This window comes from Schistocerca gregaria, chromosome 3 (assembly GCF_023897955.1).
Source record: "Schistocerca gregaria isolate iqSchGreg1 chromosome 3, iqSchGreg1.2, whole genome shotgun sequence".
Classification (NCBI taxonomy): domain Eukaryota; kingdom Metazoa; phylum Arthropoda; class Insecta; order Orthoptera; family Acrididae; genus Schistocerca; species Schistocerca gregaria.
In genome coordinates this window covers 907147571-907169151 of record NC_064922.1, presented here as the reverse complement: position 1 = coordinate 907169151, position 21581 = coordinate 907147571, and the positions used below count along the sequence as shown (strand labels likewise).

Genomic DNA, 21581 nt, shown 5'->3' with positions numbered 1-21581 from the left:
TACAGCCTTGGAATTGTTTCCAGAATAAACTGCCTGCAAAACACAAGGTTCCAGATTTGAGTACTGGCCCAGCATACAGTTCTATCTTCTGGGAATTTCCCATATGGCACACAACCAGCTGCAGAGAGAAAGATTTATTCTAGAATGAAGGCTATCTCCAGTATTATTTCTGATACAGATCCAGGAACTGAGTGCCCAAAAAGAGTGTAGTTGTATCACTCAGAAAGTATGTGCAGTGATAACATTTTACAAGGCCCTTTCCTCTTCCACTCTCTAGTCTGTCTGAAATAGGCTGTTGCCATATCTTCTGACATTTGGTTTCCCATTTAAGAAATACATGTTAAAAAGAGAATTTTGTTAACAGGTAATATGGTTAAAGCTTACATCACATTAATAAAACTGTCTTGAGATTTGCATGTCTCATTCAGCATAAATTAAAGACTGACAGTCAAAGCCCACAGAGAATTCAACACACACATACGTGTGTCCATTACAGTGAATAACTTGTTAGCTGTATTTTATTTGTTAATATTGGAGACAATGGTACAATGGATTTATATAGTATAAAGATATCCCATTACTCAAAAGATACTGTCCTATTGTGCCTTTTCATGTGTGAAATCAGATGATATTTATGCCTGGCCCTTTTATAGCAAACAGGACATTGAAACTGTGGCTCTACACCACACTCAAATCGCATGTGACGCAGTAGGTTGTCCCGACGAGTATATGTGTTGTGACAACGAGTACAACTGAAATTTCTTTCCCTTGTAGCTGTAGACCACTGCAATTGTTCTTGGGAGAATACATTGTTCTCTTGAAGAAACTGTGTACTCATACCTGAAAAGAAAATAATGTTAAGGTGCAACATAAATACAAGAACATAAATGATTTTTGTTTAGGAAAATGTAAAGGAATGTAAATCTTGAAAGGCATTTTATAGATATTTTTGCATTTATTACATCATAATTACGATCAGTATTCCATGATACTGATACTCACACGTGCATGTGCATATGCACATGAACATATACACACGCATGCGTACGCACACACACACACACACGCACACACACACACACACACACACACACACACACACACACACACACACACACACACTGCGATCCAAAGGCCATTTTTACCTAGGTGTCATTTCAGGAACGAATACAATCAGTAAAATACTTAAAAATATAGTTGTAACTATCCACCTGAAAATGCTGCATTAGTGAATAGTAATTATTAACATTATTGTTTTTTTTCTGGAAGAATAGAAACTGTATGCTCTCTCATCTTAGCCAGCTAAACATGTTTCACAAACTAGTTTGGGGCCCCAATCCATCATTATCTCATACCTTCACATATTAAAACATGCTAATTTTCACTGTTTTTACAAACTGTGTTCTAGCAGGAAATTGTAAATGTATGCTGCTGTAACTTGGACACACAGCTCAACCAAGAACGTTAGTACAACTTTATTAGACTGTCGAACATATGTCAGTCATCATATCATACACTGAACACAATAAGATAAGGCAAATGTATGCAGGCAGTACTAACACAGTACCTAAGCAGGGTTTAAATAGGTACTTGTGCATGGTGGGCTCTATCAGAAGTTCCCAATATTTCTCTTTTGTGGCACACTCTCATGGATGAAAACACACTGCTAATGTGTGCGGCTTTCAAGTGTGCACACATTGCTTGATCCTCTTCCCTTGAGGAACAGTGCAGATTTGCAAGATCCCCATTACGTCTTTCTATGTAAGGCTCTGACTGAGATGACATGCTGATACTGGGGCATATGGTTGGAAGGACTTGAGGTGCAAACAGTGTCGCAGTCTGCCTTCTCATGTCAACCGTTACGGTTGGATGGGTAACATTGGCATGAGCTCCATGTCCACATCAAGTCTGGCACCTGGTGGTGATAGTGGGGCCCCACAGTTGCGGCAGCTGAGGCGGAGGAGGCTGCTCCAGTGGGGACAGTGGCTGCATTGGTACAGATAGTGGTACTGGAGAAGCTGTGGCAGGTTTGTCTACCAGTTAACGGAGACTCCTCACTGCATGCAGGGCAGCTTACTGTGGTGCACATTGAGAACTTGCCATAACAAAATGAGTGATGTAGCTGTCCAAATCAAACCAAAAAACATGATGGCAGGCTAATGTCTTGGTGCATGACAATCCCCAGTGATCAGCGTGCAGCAACTGCAGGACCTCCAAAAGGAGAGCTCAGAGAACCACTACATGAGGAGCTGAATAGAGCATCCCAAGAAGTAGAACACCATCAGTCACAGAAAAATGATGCCAAATCACATAGTAGTTATGGAGGGGGTTTCAGAAAGGCTAGAAGGTGGGGGAGCATGTCACCATTGCATATTTAGACAGGGGGCAGAAATGAATCTCATAGCTGTACCGAGAGAGGAAAAGAGCCCAATGTTGGAGGTGATTCACTACTTTGTCTGGCAGTGATGCTGAGGGGCTGAGCAATGAAACTAACAGCTTGTGATCCATGATGGGATGTGTCTGGTCCTAACACTAACCAGATAGATAGGTTATGAGGTGAGGTGCCATTTCACACAATGCAACCAGTGGAAAGATGTCCCTTTATGCAGCAAAGCATGTGAGGGTTGAACAATCAATGCTCCCCATGGAGGAAACTGATGATAATAAACAATCTTACCTAGAAAAACTTGAACTCCCTTGACTGAAATAGGGTGTGGAAGAGCCACAATGGCAGAGACATTCTGATGAAAGGATCTGATTCAAGCACTACGCACATCAAACCCACGATAAACAATAGAAGGCTGACAGAAGCAGCACTGTTCCAAATTACATTTTAACCTGGCAGTCTGTAACATCAAAAGAGCATAGGTAAGTTGTTGAGAAGTTCAGCAATGGAGGAACCAGAGACCACAATATCATCAAGATAGTTGGCACAGACCTCATGAATTGTTCGAGAAACCACTGAAAAATCGCCGGGGCACTGCTCTCGCCAAATGGTAACGGGAAGTATTGATACAAGCCAAAAGGTGTGTTAGCAACCAAGGGCCACTGAGAGTCAGCATCAATGGGAAGCTGTAAATATGCATTGGAGAGGTTGATCTTGGAAAAATATTGACCAACAGTGAGCTTAGCAAAAACTTCATCAGGAAGCAGCAAGCAATACATGTCAATGATAGACTGTGCACTGACAGAAACTTTAAAATCATCACAAGGGCACAATCATCCCAATGGCTTCTTGACAGTTACTAAAGAGATGGCCCATTGACTGGATGCAATCAGCTGGATGGCCCTGGAGGCTGTGAGGCAGTCAAGTTCCACTTTGACTTGGTCACAGAGTGCCGGCAGCACCGGGTGAGCTCGAAAGAAACAAGGTCCCTCCAAAGGCTCCATGGTGATGAGAGCTTTGAAATTATTGGCACAACCCAAACCCACAGAAAACAGGGTGGAAAATTCAGAGCATACTGAGTAGGGTTGTGTATAAGGCACTTGATCAGAGATGAGATTAACTTCATTATAAATAGTAAACCCAAAAATATTAAAGGCATCAAAACCAAACAAATTTTCATTGCATGCATTGTTCACCACCAGAAAATTCAGAGGACAAAGCACAGATTTATATGTGACTGGAGCTGAGAAAATACCCAATACTAGAATGCTTTGTATATTGTAGGTGACTAATACACATGCCACTGGTGCTAAAGGGAGAGAATGCAAGTCCATATATGTTCGCAAGTTGAGTAGTGACAAAGCAGCACCAGTGTCAACTTGAATGTACTAAACCTTCTGATAATCCTTGACATCAATAAAAACCTCCTTGGGTACAACAAACATTTCCTGATACATGTTTGACACCCATGTCAGTGTCTGCTATAGGCTGTTGGAATTTTGTGTTACAAACAGGAGGAATGTGAGTCAGTTTGTTGCACTGGAAGCAAACGGCCCACCGGTTAGGACAATCTGGCCTTTCATGAGTGCCAAAACTTGACGGACAAGAGGGAAGCTTGGAGCACTTGTGTTGTTGTTCATTACCAGGCTTGCTGTGCTGCTGCTGCTGGCTGCTGGGGCTGCTGCACTGAGGTGGGTCAGTCACCGTGATGTTTCTTTGTTCGCAGAGTGATGCCCCCGTTTCGTCCCCCTGTGAACTGTCTGACAAATGGTAGGGGTAGCTGGTTGAATTTCGACAACCTCAAAGAACAATTCAATTTGAGTACCTAGAGCCCTTGAAACCTCAAACAATTGTGCAATAGCCTGAATTTTGGAGAGGAAGGGATTTTTACATTAAGGGCTCACTCACAAACTTCACAATCGGGGGCCAACTCAATGACTGCATCGTGAACCATTTGCTCGGCATAGACTCCTTATCTATATCATTGACAAAGTGACAATGACAGCTTAAACTGCAAAGCTCAGCTGTCCAAGTCTTATAGGAACTTTCCAGTTTCTCACAAAACCAATAGAACTTAACTCGAGCGGCAATGACATGAATCTGTTTAAATTAGTACTTCAAAACTAGGCTGCCCATGTTATTAAAAGAGAGTGAAGAGGGATCCTGCACGGGCTAGTTGGTAAAGGAGCTGATACATGCAAGGTGAAACCAAGACAAAAAAAAATCACAGCATAGGATAACATCAGTCAATCCAAACACATGAAAATGCTGCCACAACCATGTTTCATAGGCTTCCCATTTTTCAATAGACTCATTGTAAGCCAGAAATGGCAGTGCATAAATTACTTTGGTAGTGGCAGGCAAAAGAGAAGGTGCAAGGAGTGACACAGTAGGTGACATATATTGAGATGGACTCAAACTGGCCAAAACAGAGGCAAGTGTCTGCAATCCCCAGGTCTGAGTGTGTAACACTGTGGCGATTGCTTCCTGCTGTTGACTAAGGTGCTGCAACACCACAGTTAGTACTTCTTGCTGATCAACCAGCCACCATAAAAACTCATCAAAAGCAACATCGGACATTGTAGACACAACAGAGGATCAACCAGAGACTCAACTGTGCAGAGAATAATCCCACACTCATCATCACTTGTGTTGTAATTTGGACATACGACACAACCAAGAATGATAGTACAACTTTATTAGACAGTGGCATGTACACAAATAACTGTAACATACGCTGAACACAATAAGATAAGGCATATGTATGCAAGCAGTAATAACATGATAACTGAGTGCGAGCTCAGCATGGCAAGGTTTAAACAGGCACTCACCCGTGGTTAGCTCTGTCAGAAGTTCATAGTATTGCTCTTTCACAGTGACTCCCGTAGATAACAATATACTGCTAATGCATGTGGTTTTTAAGTGTGCACACCACAAAACAGAAACAACAAAAACACAAAACATCCATTTTAATAATTAAAAAGTATTTTCATAAACAGATAAGCATTTAACAGCTATCATCAAGAACATATCATCACACATGAATAAGCAAAAATACGTGAAAACGGGTGTACAGTTTCCATAATGCACACACAGCTAAAAAGGATGCTTTTCACAAATCAAAGTACTTTCATTAAAATAAATATGTGCTAATGCACAATTCCAAAAATACCAGACATTATTTCCTCAAATTATAAGTTCATACATCTCTTGATTCATGTCACTATTCATCCTCTTCCATTCACTCATTTCACATCACATTCCATAAATCTCACCTTAAAGGAGAGCCTTCAGTGATGTGGCATGCATCAAGTGATAAAAATAATTATGTTCCATAGATCCCATCATGGAGGAGAACTTTCTGTAGTATAGAATGCATCAAGGTATAAATAACAACAGACAATCAAATCATCTGTGTTAGACATAGTCACAAAATTGACAAGCCACAAGCTAGAGTAGCAAAGACCCCACAACAGTTATAAATGTCTTTGTGTCACACATTTTAGCAAACTATCTAAAAATGCCCACTAAGTGCCCATGAATATATTTAAAAGTGTAACAACATAGTGAGTAAAGAGAAAAGCCTTCTATACAGTGAAGGAATCTGAAGAATTTACAATAGATGACTTAGGGTTTTGAGATTGGACTACATAAAATTATAAATCATAATATTTTATGAAACCAGTGCACTATTGTGCCATAGTGTATAAGGCAGTACAGAGATAAAGTTTATGTTTATTATACTTATCTACTGATTATATAGGTACAAAGATATTAATGTGACATGCTGATTCATTGAGGCATACTGTATTAGGCTTGCAAAAAGTGATCAGTTGGTATAACAATGTACTTTACTGCAGTAGTTACCAATAAAAAAGCCTCATTGTGACATAATTAGGTAAGCGTCCAAGTAACATCACTGTAATGTTGCAACTATAAGTGTACATCCAGAATGCTGTGAGTACCGGACGTGAGTCGTGCTTCGGTAGCTCAGTTGGTAGAGCACTTGCCCGCGAAAGGCAAAGGTCCCGAGTTCGAGTCTCGGTCAGGCAAACAGTTTTAATCTGCCAGGAAGTTTCATATCAGCGCACACTCCACTGCAGAGTGAAAATCTCATTCTGGAAACATCCCCCAGGCTGTGGCTAAGCCATGTCTCTGCAATATCCTTTCTTTCAGGAGTGCTAGTTCTGCAAGTTTCTTAGAAGAGCTTCTGTAAAGTTTGGAAGGTAGGAGACGGATACTGGCAGAAGTAAAGCTGTGAGTACCGGACGTGAGTCGTGCTTCAGTAGCTCAGTTGGTAGAGCACTTGCCTGCGAAAGGCAAAGGTCCCGAGTTCGAGTCTCGGTCAGGCACACAGTTTTAATCTGCCAGGAAGTTTCATAAGTGTACATATGATGACACCAATTGCATGAAAACATGTTCTAAGGTGAATAAATATTCTATTCGATTCTATTCTGCATTAACAATCAAAGATAACTTTCCCAAGTGTCTCTGTGGCCTCAGTTGTGTATGTCTGGGCATTTGTATGGTTGTGTGTGTGAAAGTGTGAACTTTCCACACAAAAAAAAAAGAGCCAGAGAGCTCAAAAGCTAGTGAATACTTACTTCTATTACATGTATCTATGTGCAACTCATCAATGTGTGAGTGGTTGGCTTTCCCTTATTTTATGTATTGTTCCAAACAGGAATTTCCATTACTACACTGCTTACTGCTTATGCCACCTAAATTTAATCTAGTATATTAGAAAAAACTACTACTTTCAAAAATCCTGGTGACTCCTAAGTTATACTAGATAACTGTTGTTTATCTGCTGCTGGTAACTGAATATATACTCAATTACACTGGTATTTTTCAATCAAAATATATAACTATACCTGTAAATACAGTGAAGAGAAGTATAACTATGTGAGAAAACCCGCACTTGAACTTCCATACAATTAAAGATGAGACGGAGCTTCAAACAAATTTATTAAGTCTCCACATTTGCAGTTGAGTACAAGTATTACTATAACAGAAAGAGTCACAGAATCTCTACAAAAAACAAAAAGTAAAAATCAGTAATTGCTCTGCTATTCTAAGAGCAAATATGGTGCGTTTCTCCAAGTAAATCACCGCACCCATAGTGGTGAAAATGCTCATCATAAGTTCAGCATTCTTCTGTCTTCATTTCACACTTGCACGCAAACTTCAAATTGAGTGACTATTGCATGCTCTGAGTTGGTGTCAATGTGAAGTAGTTCTTATGCACAAACATCATGTGCTTTCCGTGCCTAGTGCCTTTCACTGGTTTCATGTGATCCACAATCTTACATAAAGGACATAGGAATCATAGTTGATTGTTAACATCGCATACTTTTTTGGTGTAAACAAATTCATTCCAGCATTGCCATTACTAGCCGGATGGTAGGCAGTGGTCTTATTGTGTGAGTATCTGCAGAACTTGGCTAGCATATGAACAATTCAGACTCAAACTGCCTCCCCCTGTCCTTTGTTATATGGAGAGGGCAACCGAGTCTGGTGAGCCATGTTGATGTGACAGCTCCTGCTAGTGTTTCTGCTGGAATGTCTTTAATAGGTACTGCTGCTTCTGGCAAATTGTGTACCTGTCAATCACTGTCATTAAATAGTGACAGTCATCTGAGGGCTGCTGTGTTCCTACCACATCTAAATGAGCATGAGCAAAATGCATGCTGACATCCAGGAACTCCCCTATCAGAGCGTGCATGTGGCAAGCAACTTTGCATAACTGCCAGCCCAGGCATGCTCTAGTCCACTGACTACAGTCTCTGTCCATGACTGCCCACACAAACCTCTCTGACACCAGCTCAACTGTCATGCACACTCCTGTGTGCCATGGGTTAGGGAGGTTATTGAACAATGTCCAGCGGAATCTGGTCAGTACATTTGGTCGTGATCTGCTGTGCTGTAAGTTGCAGTAGACCTTGCCAGTTTCACCTGTAATGTCAACCTGTCGCAATTTTTTGTGAAGTTTTGTCATCACATAATATTGCTTGTAGTTCAGGTTCTTCCTGCTGCATGATTGCTAGCTCAATGGTTGTGAAACACCAGATGCTCTGGATCCACAGTCAGCCACCATGGTGGTCAATCCAGAAATGTGCCACAAGTCCATAGTGAATTGGCTTATAAACTTGAGTTGAGAGTACTGGTGGTGAGCACCTGTCACTGTTCTTACTGAATGCATATACCAACAGTCTGTGATTGGCATAAACTGGAAATCCCATGCTTTGACCTGTGGTCTGACGTGCTTGATCTATTGGTAGATAGCCAACAGATCCCTATCATATGCACTCCAGTGCTGCTGTGAAGGCGTCAGTTTATGTGAAAAATATGTCATTGGTTGCCACACACCATCTACTCATTATTGGAAAGCCAAGCCAATTGTAAACTGGTTGGTGTCAACCACTATAGCAAGCAGAGCATCAAGTGTTAGGTGAGCAATTAGGGTGGCCTGAGCAAGGCCGTCTTTCGTCACTTTGAATGCCATGTCCATACTCTCATTCCATTGCACAGGAGCATTACCTCGTACCTTTGTGCCTGATAGTGCTGTATATAACGGCGCTTGTTGCTCAGCAGCATGTCATTAGTAATGCCAGTAAAAAGTCAGCATTTCAAGGTATCTGCATAGCTATTTTATGGTGGTAGGCTTTGGCAGCTGCAAAATGGCCTCTCCTTTTTCTGGAAGTGGTGCAGAACCACAGGACGATATGTGGTGGCCCAGGAATTCAACTTCAGGCTAGCTAAAAATGCATTTTGCCATTGTTAAAACTATGCTGTACTTCTCCAGTCACATAAGTGACTGTGGCGCTGTGCTCTGGTTTCCAAATACACCAACATGTCATCCCGATATGCAAAGCAGAAAGGTAGCCCATGCAAGATGGAATCTATAGACCACTGCCAGGACTGAATCAATGACGTTAAATATTGTTGAGCCATGAAGAGCAAGACTGTAGTCAGGTAATAAAGGTACTGGCTGCTGGCATTCAGCACTCGATAATCGCCGCATGGATGCCAGGCTCCACACCGACATGACACAGATGGTCCATCAGTAGTTTTAATGTGATGGAAAGTGTCATGTAACGCTTGTTAAGGCACTCCCAATGGTCTACTTAAATCTTGCAAAATTGTGTGGGACTCTTTATCTAATACTTGCACAAGCTTGAAGCTACTGGGTCTAGTATCGCAGGTGATATCCAGTAGTTATCAGGCAAGTAACACCATCCACAAGGCAGTCATTAAATACATCAAGCAAAAGTTTGAAATATGCTAAGAAGTCAGCACCTATTATCGCCTCAACCACATCCGCTGCTGTGAAAATCCATGTTAATTGTCTACGCAGGCCTACATTCACATCCTCATGCTGTGTACCATAAATTGGGATCTCTGTATTATTAGCATCTACTAAGTTGACTGCTGTGCATGAACTGTAGCAGTGGATTGACTTCCTTGGTACAATACTGAAATCAGATCCAGTATCAATTAGATATTTTCTTCCTGAGGTCTGATCTGTTATAAATTGGCACCCAGAGGTGTTGTGGGGCCTACTGACGACAGCCATTCCCATTTGGGAATGTGCATGGGCTTGTACACTTTTCAGCCTGCTTGCCCTATCTGTGGAGGTACCTGCACACTGTGGGGCCAGACTTTGACGCAGTATGCAAAGTGGAGCAACTCTTTGAACATCATCGGTTATCCCTGCCATGGTGGCTCGTATTACCACGTGAAAGCAAGGCTGCCATCTGTGAACTTAAGAGATCCACCTCAGTGGCCAAGGCATCACAATCAGTATGTGACACCATAGGGGTTACAGATGTAACACTGGATGGTACAGTTACTCTACTGACCTGTGAGCATGGTGTGATTGCCATCCTGAATGCAATCAGCAAGTTCTGTGACTGCGTAGAAATGATGGCTTTTAACTGGGCTGGCAGACGATTGCTCCAAATTGTGCACAGGAGGTTGTCATGAATGGTGCTGATGTCCACTTTGTTGCAAAGATGACTAAGGTATTGTGAGGGTTTCCTGTCACCCATTACTTCTTGAATCAATACCTGGCAAATATGATCTTCCTGTTAAGCTGCTATATGACATATGAGTTCTGCTTTAAATCTGTCAGGGGTGTTTTCCATCAGAAGAGCTGTTATTATGTCTTGGACCTCCATAGCATATCACTGGCCGAGCTGGCATATGACCAAAGAAAATTTTGTGTTATCAGCGGTTACTCCAGTAAAGAAAAAGCTTGCCTCCACCTGAGCAAACCACAATATGGGATTGTGGGGCCAAAAGGGCAGGAGGTGCACTGCTAAGCATGATACCGTAGATGGTTCCATCAATGTTTGCGAATTCTGTACGGCAAAATCAAGTCAGGGTCACCACTGATGAGCGATATAATTATTTGAGAAAACCCCACACTTGAACTTTTGTACAATCAAAGATGAGATGGAACTTCAAACAGATTTATTAATTATCCACATTCACAGTTGAGTACAAGTGTTACTATATTGACAAGAGAATCCCTACAAAACACAAAGAGTAAAAATCAGTAGTTGCTCTGCTATTCTAAGAGCAAATGTGATGTGTTGCTTCAGGTGAATCACCGTGCCCCTAGCAGTGAAAACGCTTGGTGTAAGGTAAGCATTCTTCTGCCTTCATTTCACACTCACACACGAACTTCGACACGAGCAACTATCACATGCACCAACTCCGGTGTCAGTGTGTAATAGTCGCTACAACAGAATCCTGTTTATAATATATTAATAAATTGTCATGCAACTCTGCAGTGAACATTGCTACTTGTCAAGTAGCTAACAGAAGTTTAGTATCCTTGAATCTAGATACACAGATAATTTATAGCAAGAATGACTAATGGAGTATGTTCCAAATTTTCTTTTGGTTTAATATGGGGTTTCAATTTCTTGCTTTAGTTCAGATGGGAACTTCATAAATATCTTCCTACCAGAGTACATAGCTCCATATGAACCACAGAGTTCCAGCTAAGTTTGCATAAGAATTGTAAAATTTATGACAATGACTTAGAAGAACCAGCTCAGTGAGTGGAAATATTACACTAATCACACAAACGTCAACAGCACTACAAGGGGAAGCAGTTTTCTGAAACAATATTGCTGCCAAAGTTTGCAGAAGACACTGCTGTAGCTCATAACAGTTGATTTGATAGGTGATACATTCCACTCAACACTCTTAATCCTTTGAAAATTCTCAAAAATATGCCTGTTATTATGTAAATATACACTACAATTAGGGGGGAAGGATTGTCTGAATGTGAATGCTGCTCACAAAATTTCTAAGATGCATAAATGTAATAACTAATGACATGTTATGAATTTTGCATGGCATTTGTAAATGCTTGAAAATGCATAATATATCACAAGCCTTGACATCATCAATGAAAGCTAATGGGAAAATCAGATGAATTATAAAATCCTAAAAACTATAATTTTGAATTGGATATATCTGATACAAAAGTCAAAGTTCAATGTTCTGGCCTTAGACAGACCAGATGGGTCTGACAGACCATGGTGTCATCCTCCAAAAATGGCATAATGAGATGCAGTATGGAGGGGCCATCAGGTTTCCTGGTCTTGCAACTGCAACTAATCAGTTGAGCAGCTATGCAGTTGGTCTCACAAGGCTCAGTGCACCCCATGGCAGTCCTCACACGAAGCAAAAAATAAGTGCTGGAATACTGGGAATCGAACCCAGGGCCTCCACATGAAAGTCAGCCACAATGACTGCTGAGCTACGAATATGAAGGTGAACTATTTCAGACACACAAACTCACAAAAAGGAAAAATCACAATTTTGCTTATATATGTAAATAAACATACAAAATGCACAGATTTTTCACTTAGCTGAATTTGAGAAATCTTCTACACAGTGTATCAAAGATAACACACTAGTTTCAGTTTATCCTAAACAAAATTTGTGGAGCACCAATAAAGTATGTTTTCTGCTTAATATGGCTAATAATGTAATCAGCCTTCTCTCTGTAATATACAACACTTTCACTAAAATTATCCTCAACACCATACAAAAAGAACTTCAGCATCATGTATGACATTTTAATTTACTACTTTTCTACTGATTCTATTCACAACACAGTTTTCAGACAGTATCCACATGTATTACTGAAAGTACCTCCAACGTTATATCATTGTACGACACATACCAGGTATTCAAAAAGTAACTTTGCAGTGCCATGTTGTGGTGTGCTAAATAATGACTGATATCCAGAATGACATTTTCACCCTCCAGCAGAGTGCACACTGATATGAAACTTCCTGGCAGATTAAAACTGTGTGCCAGACTGAAACTCAAACTTGAGACCTTTGCCTTTCACGGCAAGTGCTCTACCATCTGAGCTACCCAAGCACGACTCACAACCCATTCTCACAGCTTAAATTCTGGCAGTACCTTATCTCCTACCTTCCAAACTTCACAGAAGCTCACACACTCTGCTGCAGAGTGAAAATCTCATTCTGGAAACATCCCCCAGGCTGTAGCTAAGCCACGTCTCCATAATATCCTTTCTTCCAGGCGTGCTAGTTCTGCAAGGTTCACAGAAGAGCTTCTGTGAAGCTTGGAAGGTAGGAGACAAGGTACTGGCAGAATTGAAGCTGTGAGGATGGGTCGTGAGTCATGCTTGGGTAGCCTAGCTGGTAGAGCACTTGCCTGTGAAAGCAAAGTCCTGAGTTTGAGTCTTGGTCTGGCACACAGTTTTAATCTGCCAGGAAGTTTCAATGTCTGATATGACTGTCAGTTGTTAATACAACTTTTTCCATTGTTTAATATATTTGAACCATATTTGATCAAAGATCTGTATTTGTTCACAGGTCCAGTTTGTTTGGATACCAATGTTTTGTGTGACATTATTGTGATCCAGATCACCATGCTGACGATTGAACAAATAGTGTTTATTATGGATTATGTGTTCTGCAATTGAGACAAGTTTACTTCAGCAGCAGAAGCTGCATTTACAGCAAAGTTCCCAGGAGTGAGGATGCCTAACCGCAATGCTGTATGGAGCCACATCATCAAGATTTGAAAGACCAGAAGTGTTTGTAATGCTCCAAAATCAGGCTAGCCATCCACATCCATATCCGAAGAGAAGGTGGTGCAAGACATGATGCTGCAAAGTCCAAAGAAAGCGGTTTTATGAGTAGCTCAGCAGGCCCACATGTCCATGGATTCTGCTTACAAGATTCTCCAGAAGTCACTGTCCATGTGCCTGTACAAAATGTTGGTCATGCACAAACTGAGAGACACTGATCAATCAATGTGTGTGAACTTTTGCAACTAGTTTCTGTCCTTCCTGCAGGACAATGGTGAGGGGATTCTTGACACAATGTTTTCCACAGATGAGGCATGGTTTCACCTCTATTGTTATGTGAATAGCCAGAACAGTTGTGTGCGGACTACGGAGAATCCGCATGAATTTAAGATGTCCCCACTGCACGAACAAAATGTTGGTGTTTAGTGTACCGTGACTTGTAAACATATCACTGGGCTGATCTTTTTTAAGGACGCCATAAATGCAGAATGGTACTGCACCTGAATTCTGGAGCTTTTCCTAGGGGAACTGAATGGGGATGAATTTGAGAAAGCCTGTTTCCAACAGGATGGGGTGACTACATATACCACCCACAAGGTGATGAACTTTTTAAAGAATGTCTTTGGTGACCGCATCAGGACTCTTGCCTCTACATTCATCCCATTTGGCTCCACTGGATTACTTTCTATGGGGTTTGTTGAAGGGAAAGGCCTATGAAGGCAATCCACACACCATGCAAGAACTCCAAGCTGCACTGACATGTCACATTAGGAACATCACTCCTGATATTTTGCACAACACATTCAAGAACATACAGAAACATGTGTAACTGTGTCTTCAAGTTCAAGGGGATCACTTCCAGCACCTATTATAACTTCCATGACTTTAATACGAGAAGTTACGAACTGCATAGTTACTTCTTAAACACCTTTGTTCAGGAGATATGATGCCATAAACATTGAGATACATGAAACACAAGCTTTTGCTTGAACTGATGCCTCCATCCTTGCTACCCTCCCTGTTTACCTTTCCATGTTGCTCCATACCCTGGGTTGTGAGTAACTGAATCCTCTTTCCCTTCTTCCCTTTTTGCCCCTCTCTCCTCCCTGACGAAGGAACAAAGTTCCAAAAGCTAGGAATATAAATTTTCTGTTCTGTTTTGTGAATCTATCAGCTGTACTGAGCTGAGGTAAGTACTGGCCAGCCCCTCTATCTCTTTGTTAGTATTTTTTTCACATACTATTCTAAAATCTTATTAGGATTGGACTGAATACATGTGCAGCTTTTTTTGCAGAAAGTATTACATTGTAGATAACTGCATCATTTGCAAAAAATCTGAAGTTACTATTAATATTGTCTGCCTGACCGTTAACATACAGCTCACTTTCTGGGGCATACCTGAAAGTATTTCTACATCTATCATTGACTCTCCATCCAACATGCTGCATCCTACCTATCCAGAATCCGCAGTTCAGGTACAAATTTTGTTTATGATCAAATTTTCATTCATAAGCATTGGCATGGTATTGAGTCGAATGATTATGAGATATCACAAAATACTACATCTGTCTGACTGCCTGGATCATGGACTTTCAGGATGTCATATGAGAAAAGTGTGATTTGGGTTTTGCATTACAGGTTTTTTTTATATTCATTCTGGTTTACATGGGAGGTCATTCTATTGTAGGTATCTCATTAATTCTGAGTACAAAATATGTTCTAAAATTTTACAGCAGATGGATGTCAATGTATTGGATGGTAGTTTTGCGGACCACTTCTGCTACCACTTTCACACACAGGTGTGACCTGTACTTTCTTCCAAGTACTGGACACAGTTTTTTGTGCAATGGATCTACAGTAGATTACGGTTAAAAGAAAGGCTAAGTCAGCTGCAAATTCTGTATAGAATCTGATAGGGGCTCCACTGGACCTTGAGGCCTTGTTCCATTTCAATTATTTTAGCTCTTTCTCAATGGCACTGATACACATATTTATAGCACTCATCATTGCAGTGATGTAAGAAAGTAACTGAGGCAATACTTCTTTATATTTCATTGTAAACAGACACTTGAAAACGTAGTGTAGCATTTCTGCTATTCCTTTCCTATATTCACTGTGTCACTCATAAGAGTCTGAACCTAACACTGTTTCCACTGACAGTCTTTACATCAAAGTAGAACTTCTTTTGGTTTTGTACAGTCTTTTGATCAGATTTTGCTACTGCAGTTGTTGAAGGCTTCAAGCATTGTCCTTTTGACCACATTTCATTTAGTGCATCTCTATATACAGCCATATGCTTCATTTTACAGGCACTGAGCTGCAGACACTGTTTCTTCAGAAGTTCCTTTAGAAGGGTGGTGTTCAGTTGGGAGTCCCTCCATTATGAACTGTTCTATTAGGTGCATATGTATTCAATGATTGGTCAACAATTCTTTCAAACCCCAGCCTAGGGCTATATGTTTCAAGTTCCTTTTGATAATGACACTACTACCTCTTTATATGGGTTGCTGAACATGTAAATCTCTCTACTTTTTTTTAATTGTCCTTTATACTTTGGTAATCACTGTTTCTACAACTGCCTCATGGTGACTGACATCCTCAATGAGATCATGACTATTTATTCCTATTAAATCCATTATAGTTCCATCTTGAGTGAGTGCATTTAGTATTGTTCTGCAGGATATCTTGTCACATCCACCACTAAAAAACTGTAACTATCCCAACTGATAACTGTAAAATTAAAATCTCCTTCTATGATGACAGTGTTATTGTCAATCGTATGGCTAGAGAAATGAGATTTTCTGTAAAATGTTTTGTTGCATCTGAGGGTGAGTATGACAGTCAATAGGAAGATCCAATCATAAGTTTTTGCCCACCATTGATACTTAGTCTTGCCCAAACAATGCAGTTTGAATTTCTGTCTCAGTAGATTTGAGTTGTTGTTGGTGTTTTCCCCTATTGCAACAAATAAACTGCCTCCATTTCAATTCAGCCTACCCTTCTGACATACTTAGATTTACCCCAAAAATCTCACTGCTGTCAACTTCAGATTTCAACCAACGTTCTGTATCTAGCATTATGTGAACAATACTGTTTTTAGGAGTGCATCAAACTCCAGCAATCATAAAAGTTCAGTACAGCTGATGCAAAAGCCAGCCAGGCTGCAGCAATGAGACAATGGGGAATTGTTCTCACTAAACCATGTTAAGCAAATTCTGCCATAGCTTGAGTGGCTTTTAGAGTATATGTATTAATCGAGACATCCAGTACTCCAATGAATTTTCACTTTTGCATGTGAATGTCATGTGTCATGCAATCATTAGCCTTAGTTAAGTCACAAAATACTCCAATTTGTGAAAATTTCTATTTTATTGGTTCTAGTAAGTCATCTGTCAGATTGATATAAATTGTTTGCTCATAGTCCAGAAAAATCCATGCTATTCTTCATTGTCAGTGTTTATCTGCAGTAAGTGAACTGTTTCATGACTTGTGTGCAGTTCTTTTGTACACTGTTCACTCAACAAGACTCACAAGGGTGTTTCAAACTCAGAGAGTGCACATCAGCACAGAAAATTACCTGTTGAATTGACATTCATCACAGTAATATCATTTAACAGCTATCACAAGACACAAAACACTGAAAATTTATCACAAAATGGTTGCCATGGTCAATGGCACAAGCTGATGGCTACTATCTACAAATTGTGGTTCATAACTACCCTGAAGAAAATGCCACAGAACTGCATACTGCCATTTTGGAGGTAACTGGGAGGTTTGTGTCAATTCACACAGTACTCAACTGTCTCCAAATGATGAATTTGGTCTCTAGACATCTGTTACAAAAACAGTAATTTGAGGCTTTAATGAAACAAATTGGTTACACATGTATCATTCAAAGCAGTTTCGATCACTAGCCACTACTTTCCCCCATCTTTTGGGCAGTGTATGAATGCCGCATCAAAAATTTTTTTCATCTTTTGAAGCGATCCACGAATCGATCCAATTTGTGACTTCTTCATGAGATCAGAAGTGTTGGTCAGCCAGGCCATGCGCCATTGATCTAAACAGGTGATAGTCAGAGGGAACAATGTCTAGTGTAGATGGCAGGTGTTGTAGGACATCCCATTTTAACATTTAGAAGTACATTTTGACCTCTTTTGCTACGTGGGGTCGAGTGTTGTCATGGTACAAAATCAGGTTATCGTGCCTCTCACTGTATTGCAGCCATTTGTCTTTTAATGCTCTGCTCAAATGCATTAGTTGCATTCGATAATGAGCACCTGTGATTGTTTCACACCTCATAGTACACGATACTGAGCTGGTCCCACCAAATGCAGAGCATGATCTTGGAGCCTTGAATATTTGGTTTGGCCGTCGATGTGGAAGCATGGCTGGGATATCCCCACGATTTTTTGCATTTAGGGTTATCGTAATGAACCAATTTTTTGTCCCCAGTTACTATTCGATGCAGAAATCCCTTCCGTTTTTGCCTCTGAAACCACTGTTCACAAACACACAAAAGCCATTCAACGTCTCTTGGTTTCAGCTCATACCCAAGTCTGAATGAAGCCAATAACTGTGAGACGTTTTGAAATGGCTTGCTGTGTCACTCCCACTAATCATTACAATTCTTCTTGAGTTTGACACGAGTCTTCACTCAACAATGTCTCCAATTCTGCATCTTCAAAAACATTCTCTCATCCACCACTATGCTGGTCTACGACATTAAAATCAGCATTCTTGAAGCTTTGAAACCACTCATGACACATTCTTTTACTAATAGATCCTTACCAAATGTACTTGAGAGCATTTTATGAGACTCAGCCACTGTTTCTTCACATTGAAACAGAACAGTGACACCTCCTGCAAATGATGAGAATTAGGCTTGTGAACTGACATTTTCAATCAAGAACAACTTTATGATGCAGACACAAATTGGCTAATGTTTGAATGAGGTTATGTTGACCAAGGTCCGAGCTAACTGCCCGACATCTGTGATCTGTTTCTTTCAACCACTACTTACTCTTGTTGCCACCAATTGGCAAACGGTGGAAGCAAAGTTGTACACCTTATAGAAGAGTCTGCAGGTGTCCAGGTACCAGTGTACATCTTACATGGAATCAGATGGGTTTAGCAGCAAGGTGGGTCAAACTTTTGGTATTAGATTCCAGTTCTTAGATGATACTGCATGAGCACATGACACCTATTCATGAACAGCTACCATCAGGAGGCAACACCTTCTATCAGGAATGAAATGAATGGAACGGCCTGCTTTACCTGATAACAAGAGCCAGACTGAACATAGATAGAACTAGTTGAAACTTGCTGTGCTTTGTGGCAGAAGCTCTTCAAACACAATGGATATCCTCAGGAGGGCCATCATCAAAAAAGGAGACAGGCTTGAGTACTAACCTCTTAGCCACTTTGAAGACAATGTGAAAAGAAAGAACCGAGCGTATTAAAATGAATGGGTAGAGAAAAACAGTATGAAATGGTACCCGGCAACAGATTTTGATTGCATAAATGTGCAAAGTTATTCACTTCTGAAGAGACTGCCTTTATTATGGTTATTGTTTGGTTTTCATTTAACAGCAGAGTTCTTTTTTAGTTTCTTAACAATTATTCTTTCATTTCCTGCTCCGCCTGTCACTAAGCACACACAAGTTTGCAGATATCCAGTTGGCACAAAAATGTTTCTGACCTGTTTATTATTAATTCTACTGGTAATTACTTTTTTTCTGTAACACTAATGGTTGGTAGCTGTGAATCTGCTTGATGACAGCATATTTAAATCTGTTTTGTAAAATACCACAATGAAGAGATTGATTACAAAGGTAACACGAAATATTACAAAGCTAATTTAAGCTGTATGTGATTCTGATCCTTCTTATTTAATAAAAAAAATAGAACCTCCATTTTAAGAGAATTGATGACACTAAAATTTACTTATTTAGACATAGAAAGTAATTAAATTTTATTGCTTGTATTTTGGAACTGTCCTCTTGGAAACTGTCTGTCATACACTAAGTAACTGTTCTGTCTCACTTATTTGCTAAAGACAGAGAAAAAGTTTTTTAAAGTGTCTGAAGTTTGGAGATATAAGTGGTCAATTCATTACCTACTTTTAAATCAATTCCTTGATTTATTTTTTTATTATATTCTAAATAGTTCATATCATATTGCTTGAGCAGCTTATTTTTGTTCTAGAAAAATATATGCATTTGGCATGATGAATTTTTCTTGTAAAATCATTCAAGTAATATGTTTCTTTGGAGCTATGTTCCAACATGTTTCTTAATTTTCATCTCCTGATGAAGAATACAACAAGTAAGAAACTCATCAAAATGTCACTTCAAAATAGAGATAGTCATAGGCTGATTTCCTGAGAAGAACACGTCGGGACAATTTGGCATGAGAATCTGTATTTGGACATACATTTCAATGTTGTGAGGATTATGTATCTTGTGTTTTTTACTGAAGACATGTGGCTATAAAATAGTTATCATTACTGCAGTAATGTCACTGAGTCCCTGATTGCAAACTGTACCAGACGAGTTAGATTGTATGAAATGTCAACAGACTTACATATGGCTATAGAGTAGCTATGCTGTAGAAATTTTGAATTTGTGTCTCTGCTTAGAATCACTAGATTTTGTTCTTCTTCTTCAGTAGCACTACAGCCCTTGGTGACTCTTGGCTTCTTCAACAATCTTCCTCCACACTTCTCGGTTATTTACTGCTCTTTTCCACCACCAGACTCCCATACTGGTGATATCCATTATTATCTCATCAATCCATCTTCTTCTATGTCTCCCTTTTCACCTAGCTGAATGGATCACACCTTTAATCATTTTCTTTGGAATTCTATCCTCTGCCATTCTCATGTCCTAGTCATCATATTCACTGTGATTTCACAAATTTTACTATGTCCCTGCCTAGTATTAACTCTTGTAATTCAGCATTATTGGCTCATAGATTTTGCATAGTATTTTCTGCTCAATGGTTCTTAGTGCATTTTTATCATGTTCTGTCAATGCCCATACCTCTGACCCATATGTGATAACTGAGTGGACTAGGGAATTATATATTGGCAGTTTTGTTTTTCTCGTAAAAGGCTATTTTTGAAAAGTTGCTTATTTGCAAAGTAAGCTCTGTTTCCTGCTTGTATTCTTTCCCTTACAACCTTTCCAATACTGTTATCATTTGTTATTAGGGCTCACAAATAGTTAAAAGAAGACGCTCCTTTGAAGCATTTCCCATTGATTTTTAGGTTTTTAGGGGTTCTTCTGGCCTCAGATGGTGATATTACCATATATTTTGTTTTGTTTTCATTTACTATGAGGCCAATTTTTAAGGCTTCTGTTTCCAATGCCCGGTATGTTTCTAGGAGTGTACTGGAATTTCTTCCTACTATAGCAATGTCATCAATGTATGCACATATCTGGCTAGTTTTCATAAATATGGTGCCCCTTTTGTTGATTTTATTTACTACACTATGCAAGACTGTATCAAATAGAACAGTGGAGAGATTATCACCTTGCTTCAGACCTTTATTAAAGTCAAAGCTTTCACTTGTTCTGCTAAGGACCTTTACTTTTGCTCTTGTCTCTGTCATTGTCATTCTGATTCGTCTTACTAGTTTAGCACATATACAAACTTCTTTCAGTACTCTGTATATTTCTTGCCAATTTATGCTGTCAAAGGCTTGTTTGAAGTCAATGAACAGGAAATGCAGATCTATATCATATTCATAGAACTTTTCCATCTTATCACAAATATTTGGTCAGTTGTTGCTCTATCTAGTCGAAAGCCACACTGATATTCCCCTAGTATGCCTTCAGCACACTTCTGTATCCTTTTGTTTAATACACTTGTAAAGATCTTATAAGCTGTACATAGGTGTGCTATACCTCTATAGTTTTCACATGCCACTCTGTCCTCTTTCTTATAAATGTGGATTATTATTCCAATTTTTCAATTATCTGGCAGAGTTTTGGTTTCCCATATATCTGATATTAATGTGTGCAGTCCCTTTATTACATCCTCACCACCAGTTTTTATTAATTCAGCAATTATGCTGTCTTCCTCAGGGGCTCGATTGTTTTT

The 21581-nt window shown here is 39.8% G+C and overlaps 1 non-coding gene across 1 annotated transcript; it reads left to right on the top strand.

Annotated features, from left to right (window-relative positions):
* Positions 1–6364: 6364 nt before the first annotated feature.
* Trnas-cga (transfer RNA serine (anticodon CGA)) lies at positions 6365–6439 on the top strand. The gene has a single exon. It is a non-coding gene; the product is annotated as a tRNA-Ser (tRNA).
* Positions 6440–21581: the final 15142 nt, after the last annotated feature.